At 44.2% G+C, this 23,516-nt stretch overlaps 1 long non-coding RNA gene across 2 annotated transcripts; it reads right to left on the bottom strand.

The window, feature by feature from the left end:
- Positions 1-290: 290 nt before the first annotated feature.
- On the bottom strand, positions 291-16,950 carry LOC130250171 (uncharacterized). 2 transcript variants are annotated; one of them, XR_008839925.1, is made up of 3 exons: positions 14,175-16,950; positions 486-819; positions 291-375 (listed from the first exon to the last, which is right to left on the bottom strand). It is a non-coding gene; the product is annotated as an uncharacterized LOC130250171 (long non-coding RNA). The 2 variants fall into 2 exon arrangements; XR_008839926.1 differs by having other exon boundaries at positions 486-608.
- Positions 16,951-23,516: the final 6,566 nt, after the last annotated feature.

The following is a 23,516-nucleotide window of genomic DNA, read 5'->3' as shown; positions in this document are numbered from 1 at the left end:
AGTACTCTGAAAAGGGAGGTCACCTTCCTCCCAAGCTGCAGAGATGACTTCAGGGAGTAGCTGTGACCACAGGTGTCCCTGTAGCACAGACTTTCCTGAATGTGTGAGGGTTGGCATAGAATATAAACAGTAGCAAACAGATGGTGTTTTAGGAGGAGAAAATATCATATTTATGGCCAGAGGTTGTGATTACAGTTACAACTGCAGCCTCACTACCTCCTCCTCAATAGTAGGAATGGCTCCAGTACTCAGAACACCTTTTCCACAGCCTGGTCATTGTACCCTCAGGAAAAAAATCCAAACAGGCAAAACTGTTCTTCAGAAGACACACTGGCATGAACTCTGCTCTGCAGCTACACCTCCAAATGACAGGACCTGCAGAGGGAGAAGGAAGAAAATGTGGCTCCAACAGATCTCCTCTATTAAAGAGTCAGCACAGGAGAAGATTTACTTGCACCCAAGTGCCAAAGACTGCCAAAACTTACCTAGCATTGATTTGCAGAGCTGAGAGGAGAGCAAGGAGGCATGGCCACCTAGGCTTCCCTGAATTAGTGCCTGTAGCAAGAACAAGTGCTCGCAGTTCAGGAGCTGTGTCTCATGGTCCTGTGCTGTACAAAGAAAGTGTCAGTCAGTCCTTCAATATCTTGTATTCTTTGAGATCCCTTTCAAAGCCTATTTAAGAGTATCTAAAACAACATAGGTGTTTGCATGACAAAATCCACATGCTGCATACACAGACATGGTGGTTTTCAAAAGTGGTAAAGGAATAAATTCACAGTATCCTGCTTCATGCTCTGCATACAGCACCATGCTCCCAGCCTAGAAGGAAATAAAACCATCACTATACTGTATGATATGGGTTAGAACAAAGTGGCTATTTTCTATTCTGCTTTTGCTAAGGTCCTGTCTTTCCAGGATGAAACCTTCATATTTTGGAATACTGAGCAGATTTATTCTGACACCCATTCTCTGAGGAAGGTCTGCAGCTTCTCAAAGATGGCTGTGGATATCTTCATAGTCACAGCCCACTGAAGGGCATTCGTTATCACCCATCCCAGCTGAGCTAATTAATCCTCAATAGTAATGGCTTATTTTAATTGTTTGAACTCTGTTAAGGCAGGACCAAGTGCACTTAACTACTCTAATTCTAGGAGCTGGATTTTCAGCTCACTTCATGGTTTGTTTTTTTTTTTTCACTCTTTCACTGTCTTTGCACTAAATCACATACCACAGACCACACCTTGGGAATACCCCTATCTTCAGGTGCTTATCCTGGCCAAGGAAAAAGCTGATTTTACATGGAAGATGACCCTACTATGAAGGTGTCCCTTCCACCCAAAATGTCATTGAGATAAAGGCGTTATACTACTTGAGTGAGTCAAAGCTGCATGAAACAGGGCTGAGCCAGAGCATTGCCAGGGCACTTGGCTCCCCTGGGAGGAGCCTGGAGATGTCTGGCTGTGTAGAGATGGTCTCCCTTGGGGTTGTTGATACTCAGCAATGAGTATAAAATAATGTCACATGAATGGGCTTGGGGGCTGAATGTCCGCTCCTGAAAATCTGAGCCAAAAGTGCTCACCCAGGGCTAAGTAGCGAGTAGCAGAAGCACAAGCCTTCATTCTCCTTCTGTCTGGATCTTTTCTTTAGCCATGGGCTCCACAGTAAAAATGTATCTGCTGCTTTGTATAACAATTATGTCACCATTAGATTAGAAAGCACCTGCAGAATCCAGTTAACTTACCACACAAAAAAAAACCAAGAGAAAACAAGGTACTTCAGATGAAAAGATAAAATGATGACATTGTTTTCAAGGGTAAAGCCTTTACAGTTTATAATTAAATATAACCCTCTATTTTACACTATTAACCAAACTTTAATGGAAATCCTTGAGAATTTTACTTAATACTCTTTAATGGTAAAATGTAAATAAAGCATTTTTAAAGCAGGTAACAAACTTCTTTTGAAAAAAACAGAAGGTATTTTGTCCACACCACAAACATTATAGGTGATCCAGATGAGGGGCGAAGTGGACACAAACTGTACACTTTTCCCTTTCTGTAGGAACTGGTGTAAATCAGGAACAATTCAACTGGTCATTAAGCATAAGAGAAACATAGGGATTTGCTGTGGCTATAGAATATTCAGCTGTGGCCTTATATTTAAATATTTTTACAGTATCTTTTACATTGGTGCTTGGGGACTCCCAGGTAGTCAGAGATGCAATTAGATAAAAGGCTATTTGACTTTTCATCCTTATTCCTTCCTGCCTTGCTTTTGTGGGTTTAAAGTACAATCTTACGACTAATTAAACTCATTTGAATATTCTGTTGCATGTGCAATGAATGTATAATTAGACTCAAGAGAAAGATAATGTGCTTTTGAGCTGACACTAACATTTCAGCATAAAGGTACCCCAGGCACCACTAAATGTAACCTATGAGCTCCTGCTAATAGCATGCTGCCTCTGATCTCCAGAGGATTATCTTACTCTGGAGCTCTTATAGGAGCCGTATACTGAAAGGGGCCTGAAACAGATACCCTGTAATTTACATCCCTGCTTAGTGCCTCGGTGAGAAAAGGCAGCCTTTGCTCCAAATTGTAAGTGTTTCTTTCCTTCTCTGCTTTTCAGGTCTGAAGCTAAGGCACATGATTTTCAGGGTGCAGAATACTGTAAGGAACTTCTGGGTGGTTTCAGGGAAGAAAGTGTATTTTTTTGCCCTTTTTTTTTTTAATTCATATTCAGTACCACTTTTACCCCTATAAACACAGAGAAACCTCTTAAATAAATTACAGTAGACAAAACCCCGTCTCTCTGCTCTAAAATTAAAAGTATCTGCTGCCTTATCCTCACCAAGCACTACCTCCTAGTGCTATTATTCACTATGGCTCATAAATATCAGAGCCCTTTTCCTTTCCTCTACTTGGCGTTTTTCCCACCAATTTTACGCTGCTGCGTTTTGTTTTTGTTGTTGTTTTTTAACAGAGGTTACCCTCCCAGCCACCACATGATAGTGATTTTTTTTCTTCTCCATTTTGTGGTTGGACCAGCTCAGCAACTAGATAAATATTGTGGGGAGCTGACCCTTAAATATTGGTTTTGCCTTTATTTTTTTCACAGAGGTCTTTATTTCCTTCAGTTGTAGGTGGTCTCCTTAAGACAGCAGGGAGATAAACCTGATGTAGTGAAAGGAGGGGGAAAAGAAGCAGCAGAAAAATCCCCTTAGGATGTTTCCTGGGGTAAAATAGAGTAAGGAATATTTTCAGAAACAGTAAGAAATACTTTAGGACAGCTCCACAAAAATTCAAATCCAAATCTTCTGTAGGGTTCAGTGAACTCTACAAATTGTGTGTTTCCTCCAAAACCCCAAGCCAGGCAAGTTGAACCTGATTTTAGAGGAGTAATGGGGACCCTGGCATTTCTGTACCCCTTGGCATTTGTGAAGAGGGTTGTGTGGATTTTTGTAAGATGACTGTTTTTCCAGAGTAAATCTTGCTTAAAGAAACAGTGGGCTAGCTAGTGAAAATCAGCCCCTATCAACCATTGGCAGCCACAAGTCCGGATGAGGGGCAAAGCTCCTTTACCAGCAGTATGGCTTTAGTGTAAGCAATCTGCAAATTTCCTCTTATCTGAAGAAGAAAATTATACCTGGTTGGGCCAGGAGATAACAACAGGCATGCAGCCTTAGTGTCAGCAATACCTGTGACATTGCTAGCACTACTGTCGGGTTAGCATGGCAAATCACACCCTGACGTTGCAGTTCAGTCACTTTTCCGCAGGGTCAACCCCCTAAAAAATTTCCTTCAGCAGGAGGCTGGCTTACATTTGTTGTTGTTGTTGTTTACAGTCAATAGGACATGTCCTCTGCCAGCACTGAGGAGAACTGTACCGGAGAAAATACAGGACCTGTGTCAGTGTACTTGATCCCCAGATTTCATCACACATAACATGCTTCACTGCAACTGCTTTGCTTTACCCCCCAGACTTCAAAGCTTTGTATCTGTGCCCAAACTTCAAGGCTGACATACCTCAACATCAAGAATGAAGTGCAAAATCTCCTTTACTGTTCCAAAAGCATGCAGTTTGGAAAGGTTAGGAATGAAGCAGGTGCTCAGCTGGGAGCACTGTGTGCTGGTCCCAGCTTATGGTGGCCAACTCCAAACAAGGCTGCTTCTCTCCCTGGGCCATAGGTAGTCAGGTTGGCCCCACTGACACCCTTCTGCAGCCCACCCCCAGCCATGGTGGAGCTGCTCCATGCCTCACTGTCCTCTGCTTGTGAGGCTTTCAGGGTTGCACGTACCTGACACAGGGCATCTCCTGGAACCCTTCTTCACTTTTCTCAAAGCCCTTTTCTATTGGGAAGGAAACCCCAAAGCATCTGCCTAGTCACATAGAAACATACCACGTATCTCAACTGGAGCTGCTGAGGCAGATTGCTAAACTTAATTACAGTTCCAGGGCTGAGACAGTGAATGACAGGTCAATTCATGCAGTGAGCTAGCAAAGATTGCTGATAAATGCTTTCTAATTGAAAGGGTGATAAAACAACTATTAGTCACTGAGGAGCTTGAAGAATGAGTTAGTCCTGGGGTTTTTTACACTATGAAGAGCAAGAAGTGCTAATCTCATCAGCACTCTGTTGTCGTTTCCTACCAGCCTAGTCATTCAAAAGGTCCAGGAGGGATCATGAGTGACATTGCAGAGGGGTGACCAGTTACTGCTCCCTCAGTCCTATTAAGGAGATTGAATAGAAATAACCATTAGTAACATGGATAAAATCCATTGTACTCTGGAGAACATCAGACATTTCTGTGAATTAGGAGAAAATCAAAGAACAAAAATAGCCTCTTGCACACAGCTCCCTTGGGAAACCAGCTGTGTTAACAACAAGATGTATCCTTTGCAGAGCACTTTTCAGCCCAAAGTGTAAGATGGAGGCTGGGGTATCAGAGGTCCAGGTACTCGAGGCCCTGCTCCAGCAGTAGCAATGATCTGCAGCATACAAGTAGTTTGAAACTTGGAGGCTGAACTTTGCCCTAGAAAAACCTCTGCATGGGCACATGTACCTGTTTGTCACTCAGTCATTAGGACAGTCATTCTGGCAGCAGGGCACAGCAGCCACACAGGATGAGAAATGCTCTTAGGTTGTCACAGCAAAAGCCCTGTGCCTAGACATGACCTAAAAGTTACCTTCTACAGCATTAAGTGACACAACACTGGCTGCTGGGAAGGCAAGAAAACAGCCACCACCCATTAGCAGAGACCTCTGCTGCCTTGTTTCCACGCTGTGCAGCCCTGGATGATTTTTTTTCGGCTGCCTCTCTTTCATTTCCTCCTCTTTTGCCAGGAGATGTTCAGAGTGATACTGCCAGTGCAAAGGCCACAGCCCTGGCTTAAGCCTTTGGTTACTGCTGTCACACAGATAATCATCCATGACACTTGCACACACCACATTGCTGAAATGTAGCCATGTTAGAGGTGAGCTTGGGATGTGGCCAAGTGACACGAGCCACAGCACACGTATAAAGTGAGGTTTTGCCAAAGGCAAAAGGTCAAAGCATTTTTGCACCCTTAAGAAGCAGACCTTGCTTTCTGTGTTAGGATGTGCCTCGCTTTCCCCTTTCTGCCTCACTACATGGTATTTAATTATCTGCAGTGTGAAGCCCACCATTTTCCAGGAGGCTTCCTGGAGCACTTCCAAAACTGTGTTTTCCATGTTTAACTAGTGACAGATTTGCTGTCTCTCCATCAAAAATTGTGCAAATTTTTTCCACAAAGACCATTTTGCGTGGAAAAGAGTGTGCCTGGCTGGTACATCTGACTAGATACTGACATGAGGGGAGAGAGACAATACTTACAACTAACCAGTGTGTGAAAGTCATCCAATGATGACATGATAACTATGTTTGTTTTTATGGATTCAACTAGTTTGCAAAACTCTAAGACCCTGTTCTTTTAATTTCAGATCCCCAAACTCTTGAAAGTCCAGATCAGTCCTGATCAGCTCTTTCTTACTGTGCTCAGTATGCTTTGCCTCAAATCAAAACCCCCTGGCTATGGACAGACACCTTCACAGCCAGATGTGCAGGTAGGTATTTTGACAGAACTACATGAGACAAGTCAGATCAGCAGCTCTGCCAGTAAAATCTTAGAGATATAACTTGCAAAGGAGGGACAGCAGGGCAAAACATTCTTCCAGCAACTGCATCCAAAATGTATTAACACCCAGTACTGTAGTGACTACAATATTATATTAACATTTAACCCAAGAGCCTCATATAGTGCCTGGCTGTGAATGAAGGTCACTTGGGCCACTTCCTTTACACCACACCTCAGACCTGATCCCCATATGCTCTGCATCCTATAATTATGTATCAAATATAGTTATGCATATATAAGTGTTATATATAGTTATGCATATATTTTTAACTTATGGATAAGCTGTGCCACTCTACATTCATACAAACTACTAGGTGCCCATCCTCACTGCAAGATTTTCCACTGGTGTTTGGTAAAGTGCACCTGCTGAAACAGCCCAGTTTGTTGTTATGGTGGGTATAAAGCTTCAATATACCTCCCAATAAAGGCTCCCCAGCCATTTTCACACATACTCTGGAATAAAAGAGACATATCTCAATGCCACAGAAGCTCTTTTCCCTCATTCCATATTTCCATCATCAGTGAACATCCTTTGGATCAAAGATTGTTGTTTGACCCCAGGAAAAGGTTAACAGTGTCAGCAGTGCTTAGGCAGTCTCTCCAAATGGCCTACCTAAGGGTGCACTACAAATCAGATCAGGCAACTGATCCATTTTTTTTTTTTTTAATACAGTCATATTTAATTTTTCAGAGTGTCTTTTTTTTTTTCTTGAAGCACTTTTTTCAAACCAGCTGCAGCTGCATCCTCCATCTCCTCAAGCCACAGCCTGAATTAGCATCCATTTAAATTAATAAGACAGATATCCCAAGTTTTATGTTTCATGCTTACAGCCAAGCTGAGCAGATGTGATGCATGTTTACAAATGCAGAGACATTTTGGGAGTTGCCCTGTTTGATGTCTGGACTTGTTTTGTACACACTCCTCATATTGCTGCAAGTTCTTGGAGGAGGATCCTTCTATGGTGACTTTACTAAATGAAATAAAATGAAGGCTCCTTCTGTTTAAGTCAAAGGGAACTTGGCTTAAAGCTTTTTTTTTTCCTTTTTTCTTCCAGTTGCAAGATATCTCTTTAGCTTATATCTAACTGTGTCATCAGTAATTAGGCATGTAAAGGAAATCAATCTCAACAGGGATGTAAGATTCAAAACCTGCCAGTAAGCAGTAGATAAGAATTCTTTTAGAACACAAGCTCTTCAAAATTATGCTTATTAGTGGAATACAGTCTCTGAGTCAAACTCCCAGATAACCTTACAATAATTAATTTTGTTGAAAAGAATAAGCCTGAACTGTTGTGGTGACCGTAAGAATACAAATCACTAAGATAAAGCCTGGACAGAGTTCCTCTAGGCTGGGAAGTATGAACAGCAGCGTGACAATTGTGAGGAGGGACAGCAATGTGAAAAACAAAAATACCAACAAAACAAAAAAAAAAAAAAAAAAAAAAAAAAAAAAAAAAAAAAAAACAAACAAAACAAAACAAAAAAAAAAAACCCCAGTCCTAACAGAAATTTAGGCCTGGGAAATGCATGTCAGCCAGTAAGGAACTCTGTTCCTGTTAGACTAGAGATTCACAGTGTCCTGACTAGGTGCAACCACAGGGATCACTTTGGGGGGATTTGTTTCCTCCAGTGGTTGTTTGCATCAAAAAGTTTTCTCTGATAGTTACTGGAGCTAAGATTTCCCACCCAAGCAGACAGGAAAACATGGCAAAGCATAGATATTTTTTGATCATATGTGTACTTCCAAGTCTCTGTACACACACAATCACATGCAAACACAGAGAAGGTCAAATATGGAACTGAAGAGAAGCAGTGTCCCTTCTCTGGTTAAATGTCTGCATATGTAACATCAGGTTCAAACACTGAGGTGATGTAAATTGGAAATGCTGTGTTTAAGTCAGTAGAGTTAGGCCATTTAATGCTGATCCAAACTCTAAGTGGGTAGGCAGGCCATGCCCTCCTAAATCTGAGCAGATACACTGAGTCAGAGGTAGTTTACAAATAATCAAATTTACTCTTTTTTTTCTTTCCACCTGGAGCCTATTAATCCATAAAATTTGGGAAACAATGAAAACCCACTGCAGTGTATTATTAAATTTTGAAAAGTCCTGCATTCAAGAGTTGGAGTTACTTCCAGGAGTTAGATTAACAAAGTTGCTCTAGCAACACAGTTCTTGAGATGCAGTCAGCAAACCAAGACTACAAAAACAAAGAACCCACAAATCAAGCCCACAAGGACAGGCAGCTAGTTTCATTGCTTCTGACAGCAAGGTAGTTTAAGCCCTGCTTTCATTTGGCCATGTGTGTCCTTAGTGATTTTGAAACTGGGAAGGACCTATTAGATATGTTGAATTGGGGTACTGCCAGTAGCTATTGCTTTCAAGACCTTTACACAGTGAGATGGGAAGAATGTGTCCGTGAAATAGATACTGGAGCCTGTGTGTTTGTGCATGTGTGTGTCAGCTTCAGAAGAAAAAAGGCCTGAATGAGTTAGATCTGTAAACTTAGCTCCCTTTGGGAAAACTCCTCCTCTAGAAATCTTCTACTTTTTCAGAAAACACACATTCATGTTATTCCAGCTCTCTCTTATATTTTGTAATTCCGACATGCAGTGAGATCAGTGTCTACATTGGCATAAAGGACTCCTGCAATTATGGCACAGATGAGGAATAACAAATCAAGACTGCTGCACAGATACACAAACTGATGTATAGGAAGGAACATGATGCTTAACATTCACAAATAAGAGAGCAAGTGCACCCAGATACATCTCTATGTTTGCCCTTACAGTTTTCACTTAAAGGCTTTATTTAGCCAAAATTCTTCTATATCGTAGAAAGAGGCCCTTGGGAGACACTTGAAAGTTTAAAGAACATCACAACACTGCCTGTCTGTTTCCATCTTGCATCTATGCCCTGTGATTTCAATTCCACTTCCAAGTTGGACTGAAGTGGAAAATAAACTAGACACCACTCCAGAGCATCACTCTGATAGGGAGACAAAGACATGTGTGGGTGGAGAGCAGCCCAGAGGACAAAGCTGACCACTGGTCACACTGCATTGCTTGCTGCACCCCTTGACTCTGTGCCACTTCCAGACTTGCCTTGTAGCAGGCTACATGAGCCCTTTTATCAGCCCTAACTCCCAGCAATTGCCTGTCTTTGTGATTTTAGAGTTCCCTTCCCACTCCACAGCTGGTAATGGAAGCAGCCAGGCATCTGGAACAACTGGCAAGTCGCTGTTGCTCTCCCATGGAGTGGGGCATGCCCTCCCATCTATTTGCTCTCTGGACCAGGAGTGTGGGAGGGGACAGGGGTCCTACCCCACATGCAGCCATGGCAGCCCAGCTCAGCTGGGAGGTGCCTGCAGCTCCCAGGTTCAACCCCTCCACATCCAGCAACTGGGATTTCTCAGATGAATGCTCCTGCCCTGGAACTCACTCCTCTTGGCAGCTGCTCAGACCTTGAGTCTAATAACCTTCAGGGCACCATACAAACTTCATTCATTCTGTTTAACCTTCAAATAACTGAGTTACTTCTACAATTTTCTCTGAGACTGAGGCCTCCATGGCAAACAGGAGTGAGAAACAAACTTCTTAAGCTTTTCTGCTAAAGACAGCAGGGCAACAAAGCTAAAACAGTTACCCCATGCTATCTAAACCAAAAACAGTACTGAAATGTGTACAAGAAAACAACCTTAACATTGATAAACCTAAAAACACTGTCTCTAAAGAGCTGGTTGCCTCTGCTTGTCTCTTTGGCAAAGAAAACACTTCAGACACAAAGCAAGGATATAGCAAAGGGCCAAAATAAAATGAAGAATTAATCTTTTTTTTTTAATTTGTAAAAACACCTGCTATGCTAAGGATGTAAGAGAAGTTTTTTTCTATTCCTTTCCTCTCTGAGCAATTACCAGAGCTGCTGCAGAGATATTTTGCAATTGTGAATACAAAAGAAGGTGGTTTGTCTGGCAGTGGTTCCAATGATGATAGTCTGAGGACTCTGGTGCTGGCATACAGATGCCAGCTACTGTGATCCTCTGTGCTGCAGCTCACTCAGTCTCTCTTTTTTTTCCATGTCACAATTTTGTCATAAAGTTTCTGAGTCCCTTGCCTGTGACTTCAGATCATCTCCTGCCTCAAGTGAAGGGACTGCCTCAAGGAAAGACAGCCTGACTAAAGGCTTATGTCCTAGTTGCCAGGATGAAGTAGGGGAGGGGAGAGGTTTAAGGGATTTTAAAGTGTTCCCTGTAATTTGACAGTTATTAACACGTTCCAGCTCTCTTAGTGTCTCCAGCTCCTTCATAACTTGGTATGTACCTGCAGAACACCAAGGGTTTCTATGGAGCTGCATAAGGTGAAAATAAACAACCCCAAATTGTTCCCAAAGCACTTCAAAATCAATTGGCTAGATTGTGGTGTTGAGGTTTGTGGTGAGGTTTGTTGAGCTTTTCCAAAAATCCTGACAATTTCTGTGGTCCAAAGCAGGGTAGAGCTGACTTTCAGAGTCAGCATGGTTGGAGCATGTTGCACTTCCTCAAAGATAAGAGAGAGAATCATTTCACACTTTGCCCGGATTTGCAGTAACACTGGAGGTAGGTGAATCATGGCGATAAATGTTGCAATGACAGCAGACTCCTGATTCAAAGTCTTCCCTTTGTGAAGCTTTCCTATCTCTAACAGTATGATGTAGCTCTTGGGTAGATCCCCGATGTGAGATCCCACTTCAGCACAAACCACACTGAGATATTTGTGGTAGAGATGAGCCCTCTCTTCCTGGCCAGACAGTGCAAACACAGCTCAAACATTCTCATCTCCTATGGGATGGACCTGGTGAGACCTGGAAAAAGGAAGAAACTAGCATTACAACCGTTTGTGCCTCAGCCTTAGAAAAGGACAATTTGTGCACGGCTAACACCTATTAACCCAGCCATTAACAGTCCATACACTGGGCTTTCAGCTCTGCATATTTTCAGTTTGATCCCCTGTAAGGCAAGGTAGCAGCCACCACAGATACGGCCTCAGTGTTTTGGGGGAAACAAAACCCCTGTTACTTCAGAATCTAGATCTGCATCCATATTTTGTAGCTACTGCCCAGCCCTGCTTTTCATTAACAGTTTTGGAAACACCACTACAAGAAGAAGGGAAAATCAAAAGTTTCCTACTCTGTATGATGAAGGTCCCACTTGGGAAATCACCTACCCCACTACTCCTGCAAACTAGATGCCAGCATAAATATTTCACCCAGCTGGAAGTAAATATAGATCCTTCTGCTAAACCTGCAGCTGCAGACAAACAGAAAAAGGCTTAAATGAAGGTGTGAGACCAAAAATGAACATCAGCAGTATGAGTAGGCACAGTGTTGGGGAGCACAGGGAAGCAGAGGTGAAATCATTTAGCAAGAGTACATGGTGGGAATTTGAGTGACTCACAGGAGCAGCAGCTTTCATTATTTCAAACCATTGAAAAACACCCTTGGTCCCCACACCAGGGTGTGGCAGCACGTATTGAAGTTGCCTCAGGTTTCAAGTGGTGGAGGCATCCGTGGGACATCTGGGTACCCCTGGGACTCCTCCCTGCCCCTTGATTCCCAGACAGAGTGGCAGGATCTGCATATGCTCTGGAGGGCTGCCCACATTCCTGATGTTTCAGGCAATCCATGTGGTGGGGGAAGGCAGCCTCCTGCCCGGGGGGCACTCCTGGAGGGATACACTGGCAAGGGGATCAGCCTGTGTGTTGCTGTGAAGACAAAACTTTGATCTTCCATCTTCTGAAAAAAGTAAAGTGGTGGGAAGGATAGAGAGGGGAGAGGAGGTCACAGAGCATGTAACCACCCAGAGATATTGCCCACCACCTGGGAATCCCCCAAACATGGGAGCGGGCTTCCTTTGCCAGAAAGCTCAGCCAGCTGTTTTCCCAAAGGGCTCGTTGGGGTTACAAGTATCTCTGCATAACAAGGAGCATCTTTTAGCCTGCTCTGCTTTTTATTAAGGACTTAGTAAGCACTTTCTTAATTCATTTAGTGACATCTTTCCTTCATTTCCCAAAGCCAGTCACCCACTGAAATTACTGACCTTAGTAAGCACCAAAAAAAGAATACCACTCTTTTTGTAGAAAAGCTTGGCATTAGTTCCCAGTAGCAACTGCAGAATCCTTATGGAAGAAGCCAATTAAGCAATAAAGCACAATAAAGTACAACCTATTACACTAACATAATAATTCACACCTACAGTATTGCTACTAGAATCACACCTGCAATGTTGCATAAAGCCAAAAGCCAGGAACTGTTAAAACAAGCTAGCCAGTTAATTATTACAATATAATTTCTGCCTGGGGATACACTGCAGAAAAGATAAAATATTGGTATGTGCTCTTATTTGAGTGTGAACAGAAATCTGGATTTTAAAAGGGAAATGAACATGAAATGGTTTAATAGTAAAGTCCGATGGAGCTTGATTAATTTAATACTATACATAGCCAAATGCTGAAAATTAGCTAGTGGGATGGGGGTCTGCAGCAGAAGAGGAAAGGAGTGGAGAAGGTGACACCACAGCATCTGGTCTGTGGCCTGCTATCATGGGGCAGGTATTTAGCTGACCTTAACTGAAGGACCTCATTGAAGCCAACAGAGCTATTATGTACATATAGCTAGCTGCTGGGCTGGAAGTAATTTGATAGAAAAAAAAATTAAGTGCTTAGTCAAACTATCTAGCATGGTTTCCCTTTGAAACATCCCCCAGTGATAACTATCATAATTACACTTCCTTGCTCAGGTTGGTTACAGAGGAGTTAGGCAGCAATCACCCATTCTTGCTCAGTGAAGAGTTTCAGCTGTGTTAAAGACATGGAACATAGCACTGCTCAACTGTGTCAGGAGCAGGTCATCCCATCCTAAAGCACTCCCAAACAAGGAAGAACTAAAAATTAAAAAGTTCCAGACAGTAGAGACCCCCTCTCTTATGGCACTTCCCAGATAGTTCAGAAAACAAAAGAAAGATGTTGTTTTCTTGCAGCACGAATGGGGCTGGATGTTCCCATTTCACTTGGCTATGACCCTAATTGGACCAGTTCCAAGATATAAATGGAAAGTGGTGCTCTGGTACTGGGGAAGTACCTTTTCCCTTTAGAATTGTGGCCAGCCAGAGAGCAGATGTAGGCTGCTCTAACACCTGGCAGGTCATGGGGGCTCATGGGAGAGTTGAATGCTGCCATTCAGCCTTAGTGCACCTGTAACAGTGCCTGAAGCTGCCCCTGGCAGTACAGGCAAATAAAGGCACTGCCCATTCCAACACAGTGGCTGAGAAACCTACTCCTTACTGCGGGCTCTCTGGCAGGCTGGGGCCCTGACTAACAAGCCCCACAGCTTTTGTGTCTCCTCATGGCCCCAATGGCCCAAGGCTGGTCACCTCAGCCCTGCTATCACATCCTCCCCCTGCCTGGCCTCTCTGGCCTCTGCTATCCTGTCTGTCTGATGAGCTGCCACAGAAACAACCTTCCCTTCCCACTGCTCACCTTGTCCCCAGGTGCCCCTGGGCAGCCATGGTCACACCAGATCTGCCGCATGGAGGCTGCAGCCACCTTCCCTGGTAACACTTTAACTCTTAGCAGCCAGGCAGGTGAAAGGTCAGGGTGGTCCCTGCATTGCCCCTGCTGACAAAGTCCATTTCCCTGGTGTGGCACACCAAGGCCCCACATACAGCCTCCTCAGACAAGGGAGTCCATCCTGTCCTAGCCTGCATTTTGGATCTGCAGGAGTACCTTTGGGACAGCAGCAAGGCATGATGCTTGCCCACCACAGATGCAGAGGACTGGAGGGCACTTGACCTCAAGCCATGTCCCTGTGCCCTATGTGGCCCCTCAGATCTCCAGACCATGCCAGTCTCCAGGAGTCCATGTGTGATAAAACCCAGGGCTCCAGGCACTCCATGAGGAGCTGAACATAGAACCTGGTGGAAACCCCATAAATTAAAGCCCACAGAGTTATTCAGGATTACCAGTAATTAGTTAAACAAACCTTACCCTCTGTGATTTCCATGGAGACTCAGTGGCCCCAGCCTCCACTGCTTCTCTTTGGAGCTCAGAAGTTATCAGGGGCACTTCCCTCAAAACTGGGTTGAATTGCAACATTTTTCTGTGGCACTGTTTGCTTTGGTCTGAGGATTTCTGTGTGCAAAACAAACAAAACAAAACAAAAAAAAACCCCTCCAAAACAAACAACAAGATAATTTCTAGGAACAAACTAATGTATTTAGAGACTAAGTTGGAAGGAGGGGGTGAGGGGAAAAAAAGTGAGGGACCTTAGAAGTGCCTGGAACATGCCCAGAGCTTGTCCTAAAGCAAAACAGGGTGAAAATGGGTCAGATCTTTTTCTTTCAAATTTGTATTCTACCTGTTTAAGTGGCTCCTTGAAAACTTGTAACAGCCAAAAATGTTTCACTGCTCTGAAGTAAAAGTAATCTGGTCTTCCTCTGCATTTTTTTGTGAAACATCCCTTTTAAAAGGTATATGCTGTGCTCTATTCAGCTCCCAAACTGCACTACTGAACTACCACACATACATACAATTCATTTTATACCTAGTAATATAGGGGAAGGGGAGTAACACTCTATTTTTTTAATTTATTTTTTTTTAAGAAGCCATTTCTGAAGATGTGGCAAGGAAAAAAAAAATATAAAGACACATTTTATATTAAAACCAGATGTGGAAAGGGGAAAAAAAATTAGGTTTGTGCCAATCGGCATCGAGGAGAATTTTTTAGGTTGCAGCTTTGGAGTTGAATCTGCAGCATGCTGCACCACATGCTGTTATCTGTCAGTGTAATGACTATGGCATCCCAGCAGCATAACACTCCTGCCAGCAGAGAGAAGGGAGTTGGTAAACTAAAATCAACCTCTTCTCTCCATCTATTATGGCATAACCTTTTGGACAGTCAGTGAAAACTAGTTCAAACTGCCGTCCAAACTTCAGACCCATTGAAAAGCCTGCCTTGGCCCCAGGCCAAAGTCCAGTGTTTTATTACCAGTCTCATGTCTTTCTCTCCCTTGCCTTCCATTACCCACTTACTTTCTTTAGCTTTTTATTAAAAAAAAAAATTTAAAAAAGGAAAAAAAAATTTTAAAGTATCCCTATAGTACAACTATCTTAACAAATTCTGGTACATGTCATAGACCTTGTTAATTGATTCCACATCCAAAACAGAAGACTTGGGCTATTTTTGTTGTTCAAAGCTGTACATTGGCCAACATCCTCTGCATATAATTAACCCCCTATTTCCATGGAATCTCTGCATTAACTTATTACAGACTCGGCTGGTAATGAACTCCCAGGAGAAGTCCACACACAAACATTGGCCATTGGCTTCGCTGCCCACGTGGATTAAACAAAAATTAATCTCATCTATTTGGTTATTCATTTGGTGTCTTTAAATTGGAGGCATTTTTCTGCTTCGTTTGATGCACACAAAGAAAGAGGGATCTGGCTACTGAACTTTATCCAGAAACATCCATGTGTGGAGCAGATTAATGGGAACTTTTCATACCCATAATAGCTTTACAGCAGCGAAGTAGAACACGCAGTTCTCCCTGGGTGACTATAATGCTCTGGGAGACAGGGAAAACAAATGTGGCTAGAAGATAGTAATGTTTTGCTCATCAAGTGCTGTGTAGTTTAGACATCATTAAAGTGATGTGTTTAGAAATTAACCTGGGATGAAACTCACGTTTTGTTAATGTGGGGTTTGTTTTGTTTTGTTTTGTTTTGTTTTTTGTGGTGCATTCACATTTTTGGACACTGAAATAAAAGAAGGATGTGACAGATAGAGATGTCCCAAAACAGCTGCTGGTATCAAGTGACCACATGTAAAATGGTAAAAGGGAATTGACAGGCAGACTAGTAAGGAACAGAAATGGAAGCAGCAGGGATTACTGACTCTACCTGCTTCTCACTGGAAATAATAATTTCTAAGTAAAGAGAGCAGAACATATATTTTTATTTCACTTATAACTTAACTGATAGCAACCACCTAGCTGAAATCCCAGAGAGCAAGGTCCTTCTCCAGGTTTTGCACTGACCACAGCTCAGCCACCTTACTGCTGTGTGCCTCATTTTCCCCATGGGATAAGCCAGAGTAAGAATAGCAGTGTCCTCTGGAAAATGCTCTGAGAGCAACTAGGGAAAAAGACCTTAAGTGGATAATTCTAAATAAACTCACTTCTCCCCTGCCTCCTCTCTGCCTCTCAAACTCCTTCTCAAAAAGAGGGTAGCTCCTGGATTTTGGGGTTGCAGTCATCAACAGCAATCATTGCTATACCATGTGGGCATCTCTCTGGTTCATTGAGCTCACATGGAGGTGTCCTGAGGAGGTGTCATGGGGACTAGTGGTCTCTTCTCCCTGCCATGGACACAAAAGCCGCTTCTTGGCATTAACTGCCTTTGTCAGGTCAAAAGCATCAAGGTCATTCCATGTGTGCTAAGGAACTTCCTCAACCAGACCCTTAGAAATTCACGCTCTCACTTTTGTGGACAGTGCTAATCCCATTTCTTGCATGAGATCCAAATGAAGCAAACCTGCCTTTCCTGTAAATGCCCCTCCCTGCTTCTCATGTGATTTTGGTTCTATTTAGAAAATACTGAATAGTTGGAAAGGTATTTATGCAAATTTTCAGTTGAGGGTGCGCCATGTGATGTGAAAATCCACAGTACTGCCTAAGTCATCTCCTTGTACAATATTCCTGCTGTTGTAGGACATTGTGGGAGATGAGCAGACCTGGCCTTATGCTTTCATGGCCCTTGGGATTTCCCCTAGCCCAGACAAGTGCTCCTCTTCCTGCAAGCCAGGGATGGAGCCCCTCCAAGACCAGCACCTCAGAAGTGGTCTGAGCAGACTGAGGGACCACCACACAGCCCATTCCTCACAAGGGAGCTGCTAGCCAGGATCAGTGCTGGACAAAACCTCTGCCTTTCTCTGCAATGCCATCATTTTCAGCCCGAGCTTTTCAAGCTCACTTGGCACTAGCTCAGGTGATTAAATGTTGGGGTGGCAATTCCCTGCCTAACAACACCCAAGCCAGCTGGATTAAACTTCCCTGGCATTTGTCTATGTGCATCAAAGCCTTGAGCAGCCATGCAGAAGAGCAGGTGAAGATGGGCTTGGAGGAAGGTGAGCGTGGTGGCCCAGCTCCTTCTTGGAGGCATCTCTCCCCTCCCACCCACACCTCTCCAGCCAGGATCCCCCCCAGGCATCAGGGCTGAGGCCATGTTCCCCCCCACATCCCCAGCAGCTGCTGTCCCCCTGCCACCTCAACATCCCACTGGCATGGTGAGTGACATCAGTGGGAAAGCAGCCAGGGGTCATTGATGTACAGCAAGAAGCAAAAATGGTCGATGTGCCATCTCTGCAAACAGCCTGGAGCAGGAAGCCACAGTGCAGGAAGCACACAGGGGTGAAGCCCCTCAGAAAGGAGGGTACTACCTGTCCTGCACCTCAGTCTTGCAGGAGGGAGCAGCAGGGGCCGTGTACCTTGTAATACCTGTTTCAGATGCACCTGAACAGAAAGCATTATAAATCACTGAAGGGCCTGGGAAAAGAAAGAGAATTCACATCCATGGCCTTAAGTGCTCTTCACCTGAAAACCACCTGCTGAGATGTTGCCATGGCTCTCATGGCAATGCCTCCAGGGTGGTGTGTCCTGGGGTGACACTGCATTCATCTCCTGCAGTTTGAAAGATGAGCAACAGGACTGTGACTGGGTGCCCTCTGCCTTCTGTGGCATTCTCAAGCTAGACAGAGAGTAGAGGCTTTGTTCATCCAACAAAGGTCTCCAGTCACTTCTGACAGGCTGCCACAACCTACTGGTCAACATGTTCTGCCAAAAGAGAAGGAGAGCAGAAAGCAAAGGGTGTACAGAAAATGGAAATCAGGCTTAAGGACAAATACCAAAGCCAGTGAGGATGTGGCTGAGACCCACCCACTTCTGCAAAGCAGCTTTGCAAGTTCTTTTGCCACCAATATTTAACCAGTCAACCAGTTCATCTAGTCAGCTACGTCAGCAAGCACCTCTGCTCCAACCACACCGCTCTGGTCCTCTGAGCAGTTGCTGTTCAGCACTGCTCAGGCACACCACTGCCAGCTGGAAACGCACGGGCTCAGGTACCGGAGCCATGCAGAACAGCAGCAAAGCACAGGGGATCAATTAACTCCTGGAGGCTGACACAAGTTCTCCAACACAGCTGCTCAGCTTGCCTTTTCCCAGGCACAGGGTGCCTTTTCCCAGGCACAGGGTGTCTCTGGCTAGATTACAGAAAGCAGAGCACAGCTATGACCAGTCCAGGGCACAGCAAGAAGAAGCAGCAAAGCAGAAGTGTCACGTATGCTTACTGCATCAAACCCAACATCTGAAGGACACTGCTGTCATTGACTGTACATAGATAATTTTTGCAGGCAAACATCAGTTGGACGTGTCCAGACCCGTGTTCATTACCAGCTTGGAGTTGAAGTTGGTGGGATTCCTGCAGTGCTGAATTACTTGGCTCATTGCAAGCACACATTCTCACATACGAGTTTTTTCAACAGTGCAAAAAACATTGTGTAAGAATTGTGACTTTAAGATCAGGATTGCACCTAATCTAGCATTCTTGCTTTCTCAGTTCCCATGAAAACAACAGTGTGATTGCCCTTTATTCAACATTTACTAATGCTTCTAAAATACTGGGAAGAATTTTGCTAATCATCCATTTCCTTACGCTTCACAAAGGAGCTGAAATAAACCCTTAAAAATTAAAAGACGTGCAACAACCAGCGGAGGTCTGTAAGCTGCACCAGTTAAGTAACCAGCCAGCAGATTACAGCACAAAAACCTTTACAAAGGGAACTCGATAGCAGAGCATCGCTGAGAGCTCCATGAATGAAGATTGCCGAGTTGCCTCTGAGGGATGATTTTGCTGAAAGTCAATGAGACCCTTGGGGAGAGATTTAGGGAATTCACTTCTCATTCAGCCTGAAGTCTTCTCAAAGCAACTTGTATATCCACGCTGATATCCAAAGCCTCCTGCTCAAGCACCCAAAGTTCAGACCACCCACAGCTTTCACACACATCAGGCCCCCCAGGAGAGTCGAGGCTTGCCTAGTGGATCCAGAGTTTCCCACTTCTCTGCTTCTCATATTTCCTGACCCCAAGGAAACCATCCTCAGCACAAGCAGGGAGCTGCCTGTATTAGCAGGGAATGTAGCCTGGAGAGGAAGGCCAGGAGAAAGCAACTCCTACTGCTCTTCAGCCAACTCAACCATCCTGCAAGCTTTGCAAGGCTCTGCAAGGAAGAGTGTGGATCTTAGGGAACCTGTGGTGAATGTGATTGCGAGGTGACATCTTCCCAGGAGCCTGGTGAAGGGCCCCACTGATGGAAAAAGTGACCAGGCAGTACATTGGAAACCCTGGGATTTCAAACGCTTCCTTGAAATTTAAAACGTGGTCGCCTCCATCACATGCTTCCCAATCAGACTTCCCATGACCACAATACATTTTTTCTTTATGGTGCTCTGGATGAAAGATACCAATCCATCTGTAATCTCAGAAAAAAAAAAAAATGCTATAAAAAGTCCCAATCGGCTGTTGGAACACAGTAATTTCTATGAATTACATTTACTATTTAAGTTCAGGAAAGAAAAAACAGGAAATTGATCTACAGTAAAAGCAGACAATGCTGTGTCAGTAAAGAGTAGAACTTCCCTATTTATCAAGCTGGGAAATGGCAGCTGGGGCTTTAGAACCCAACCTTTACGTGTCAAAAATGTAAAATTCACAGCAGAGCCAGGCTTCTGAAAGTTTATCTACACAGTTGCAAGCCTTGCATAGACATGAGGAAGTTCTAACAGCTCTCCAAATAACATAATTTTTAGAGTGAGTTATTCAGGCCAGCTCTGTGAATGTGTATTTAATTTTCAGTTTATTTTGGTTTAGATTAAAATTGACTTCAAAATCAATTATTCTGGTTTCAAACCAAGTTGTCCACTTTGTAACAATTTTCAACTTTGCTCTCAGTTGTGGAAAGCAACTTTCCCACAGAGCACAAGAGAGGACAAGTTTTAATTCACACCTTTGTTTATTTGTGAACTCCTGTGTGGAGTTTGTCTTATTTTAGAATAAAAGCACTCATGCAGGGACTCAAGCAACAAGAGAGTTTGAGCCCATATAATTATTTCTGAACAATTTGTGTGTATGCCAGCTTTGTATCCCAACACCCACGCTGTATGCCAGTTCTGAAGTCATGACATAACTCATTGTAATAGATTATTTGGGGATTAAAACCAAAACAAACAGGTATTATAAGGAAAAAATATTGCCACATGAGGGCATGCTTCATCTCTTTCAAAAGCTTGCCTTTTTGGCTCAAATCTAAGGCATGTTACATTTTAAGACCTAGTTTTAGAAAAAGGAAAACTCAGGTTTTATTTATGATTTGCTAGGTTTGTAACATACCAATTAAATGCAAAATTAGCACAAACTTTGAAAAGAAATCATTCTTTGCTTCCATCCGTGGTCACACTATTTTCCTGTGGTGACAGCAACATGCACTTTGGGCTTAGGGCAGAGGAGATGAGCTATCTCAATGCATAATAGTCATGTTCTGTACCACATTGTGCAAAATAAGCACAGCACAAAATCCAAACACAAAGTTATGAAAGACATAAATTTCACCTTTTGCCCAATGGGAACAGCCTCCTGGCCAACCAGGCACATCAAGGCAAAGGGAGGCATCTTGTACTGTTCTCTTGCAAAAGAAGGGCAGGGTTGCAGGGTTCCCTGGGGTTTCCCAGCTCCAACACACCAGTGGATCCGTCTCCTCCCAGAAAAGTCTGAGTCTGCATGCCATTAACCTTGAGATTGCTGCCAAACCTGCAGTAGACCTCCCTGGGGATTCCCCAAGTCACATGGTCACCCCAACGAAGTGTTCCCTGCTAAGTCCCTCTTTTAGGCAAAACCAGCATCATTGAGCTTCCAGAGCCTACCAGGTGCTAACAGCCCGGAAATTAATTAGGTCTGCAGACCATACTGATGGGCAGCAAGAGGTTAATCTGTCCATCTAGACAGCTGCACCAGAGCAGGAATCCTCAAGGCCACAAACATTCTCTGGTCCTGAAACGAGGATTTTGGACTCATGGTGGAGCACAGAGATTAATTAGGAAACCACAGCATCCAAGTGTTTGAGTCACTACAAGTAATTTTTCTTCTAGTGAGTCAGAGTATCTGCACATTCTTGCTTCCTGGAGACTTGAGTACTTAAACATGCAACATCCCACTCTGGTATCACGTCTGTGTCATGGAAATGATTCCACAAAACTTTAGGATTCTCCCAGCTAATTCTGTTCTCTAGTCAATATCCACTGATGTTCTACATGCTACACAATCTGGCTTGAGGTGATTTGTTGACATCAAGTGGGAGGGTGTTTTCCCGCATTCCAAAGGAGCAAGGTCACACACGAAGTTTCAGGGCCTGCCACTCACCTGACCTGGGCTCAGCAATTGCAATTCCTGCCAGAGGAGCACCAGGTCCTGGAGCCTTCATCCTTGGCTGATCCAGGGAAGCAGGAGGCTGTAGCTCTCACAGCACATGGCTGCACAATTTTAGAAGTCTGAGCTCGTGCTGACTAAAATGTTCGCACTGACGATAAAAGCCAGCTCACAGGGGAAATCCTTCTTCAGTTTCTCCCTTTATCCAAGAGATGTAAATTCACCCTGTGTGTCTTTCACCACCACACCCATGCTCCAAGATGACTTCATCTGGCCACAAAAAGACAGACGAAACACAAATGCTCTGATGCTTGTGAAGACAGGTGCAGTAAAAGCCTTAGGTGGAGCAGTAAGTTTAGAGACAGGCTATTAATCCAATGATATGGAAAATACTGAATTCCCACATATGCAAAGTTGCAAACATCTTTCAATCATAAAATGGAAAGATGCCAGCCTTTATGTTCTCACTGTAAAATATCACAGGAAAATGCCCTGTGGTATTAGATGGGAGCATCACAGGTATTCTGTGCTAATGGTTACTATGATTTTGCTCTTTCTTCTGTGATTGTCCCAGAAGTAGTTTTGAATTTATGCCAGAGCACATAGATACCTGGACATCTACATTTTCACTATGCCCCTGGACGAGCAGACTTGAAGGAACAAGAACCCTTGATGTTTAGGCAGGGATAAAGTTTATCCTTATCTCCTTTGCCAGGCCATGAACTGCTTTTTTGTGCACCTCCTGGCTTCTCCACCAGCTTTTGCACCACAGCCTTAACCCACACATCCTCCCAGGCCCCCCCCTGCTCTAGAGCCCTACACTCCTGCCCACTGGCTTTGGCTGCTGCCCGTTCCTCAAGGACTTTGCACAGGCAGCAGGTCACCAGGACCCAGAAGGGCTGCACTGTGATTTGCTAACAGCTTGGAAAGAGAAGCTGGATCCCCTAGAAATAAAAGCAAGGGCAGGAATATGATCAGGCTGTCCTGCTGAGTGCTAAGGGAGAAGAGAGGTTTCCCCCTTGCTTGCCTGGCCCCTGGTACACACAGCAGCAATGTTATCTGCACCTCTGAGCATCCCAGGCCTGCCTGGCATTGGGAGATAAAGGAATTCTATCATATCTTTAAAGAGGGAGGGCTGCATGAGAGGTGGCCTGTGGCCCCATCTCAGAAGCAGGAAAAGGTCAGTGCCTGTGTGGGAATAGAATTGAGGGGCACCTGAGTCACACATAGTAAGACCAGCCTGGCACAGGCACTCACCCAGCTGGGGCAGCGGGATGGCCCTCCCACAGCTTCCTCTGCTGAACGGTGTTCTGCAAGCAGGAATGAACTCCAGCACCCCAGGAACAACCTTCCCATCAAGCAGGGAGGGAGGTGCAGAGAGCAGGGTGAAAGGGACTGAGGGACTGCCAGTCTGGAAATACCACAGGGGAGAGAAGTAAAATGATGGAGTTGAGCCAAGTAAATTTAAAAAAGAACAAAGTGAAAGTAAATGGAGCAAAATTAAAAAATAAATACATAAAAAAATAAAGGGGAAGGAGAAGTAGCCACTTTCTTACTGTCTCCTGCCTCAGCAGCACAGTCCTCTTCTAGTTCATGGAAGGACAAGAGTGGGTCTCACAGGGCTTTGTCCCTGGAGGGACATCAGCCAGTGGACAGGTCCCACAGCAGGAGCCTTCTGTGAACAGCAGAGGAGCTGACCTCTACTCACAGTGGCCAAGGAGGCTGCCCCATGACCAAGTGAGTGACAAAGGGGCCTCCACTCTCCCTGGGCTCCTTGGACCCATCTCAGCCTGACCTACACCACCATTTCAGAGGTGGCTCTGGCTGGGAGTCAACAGGAAATCAACACTCCTGT

The sequence above is a fragment of the Oenanthe melanoleuca genome, chromosome 2 (genome assembly GCF_029582105.1).
Source record: "Oenanthe melanoleuca isolate GR-GAL-2019-014 chromosome 2, OMel1.0, whole genome shotgun sequence".
Taxonomy (NCBI): Eukaryota; Metazoa; Chordata; class Aves; order Passeriformes; family Muscicapidae; genus Oenanthe; species Oenanthe melanoleuca.
This window is presented reverse-complemented; position numbering and strand designations above follow the sequence as displayed.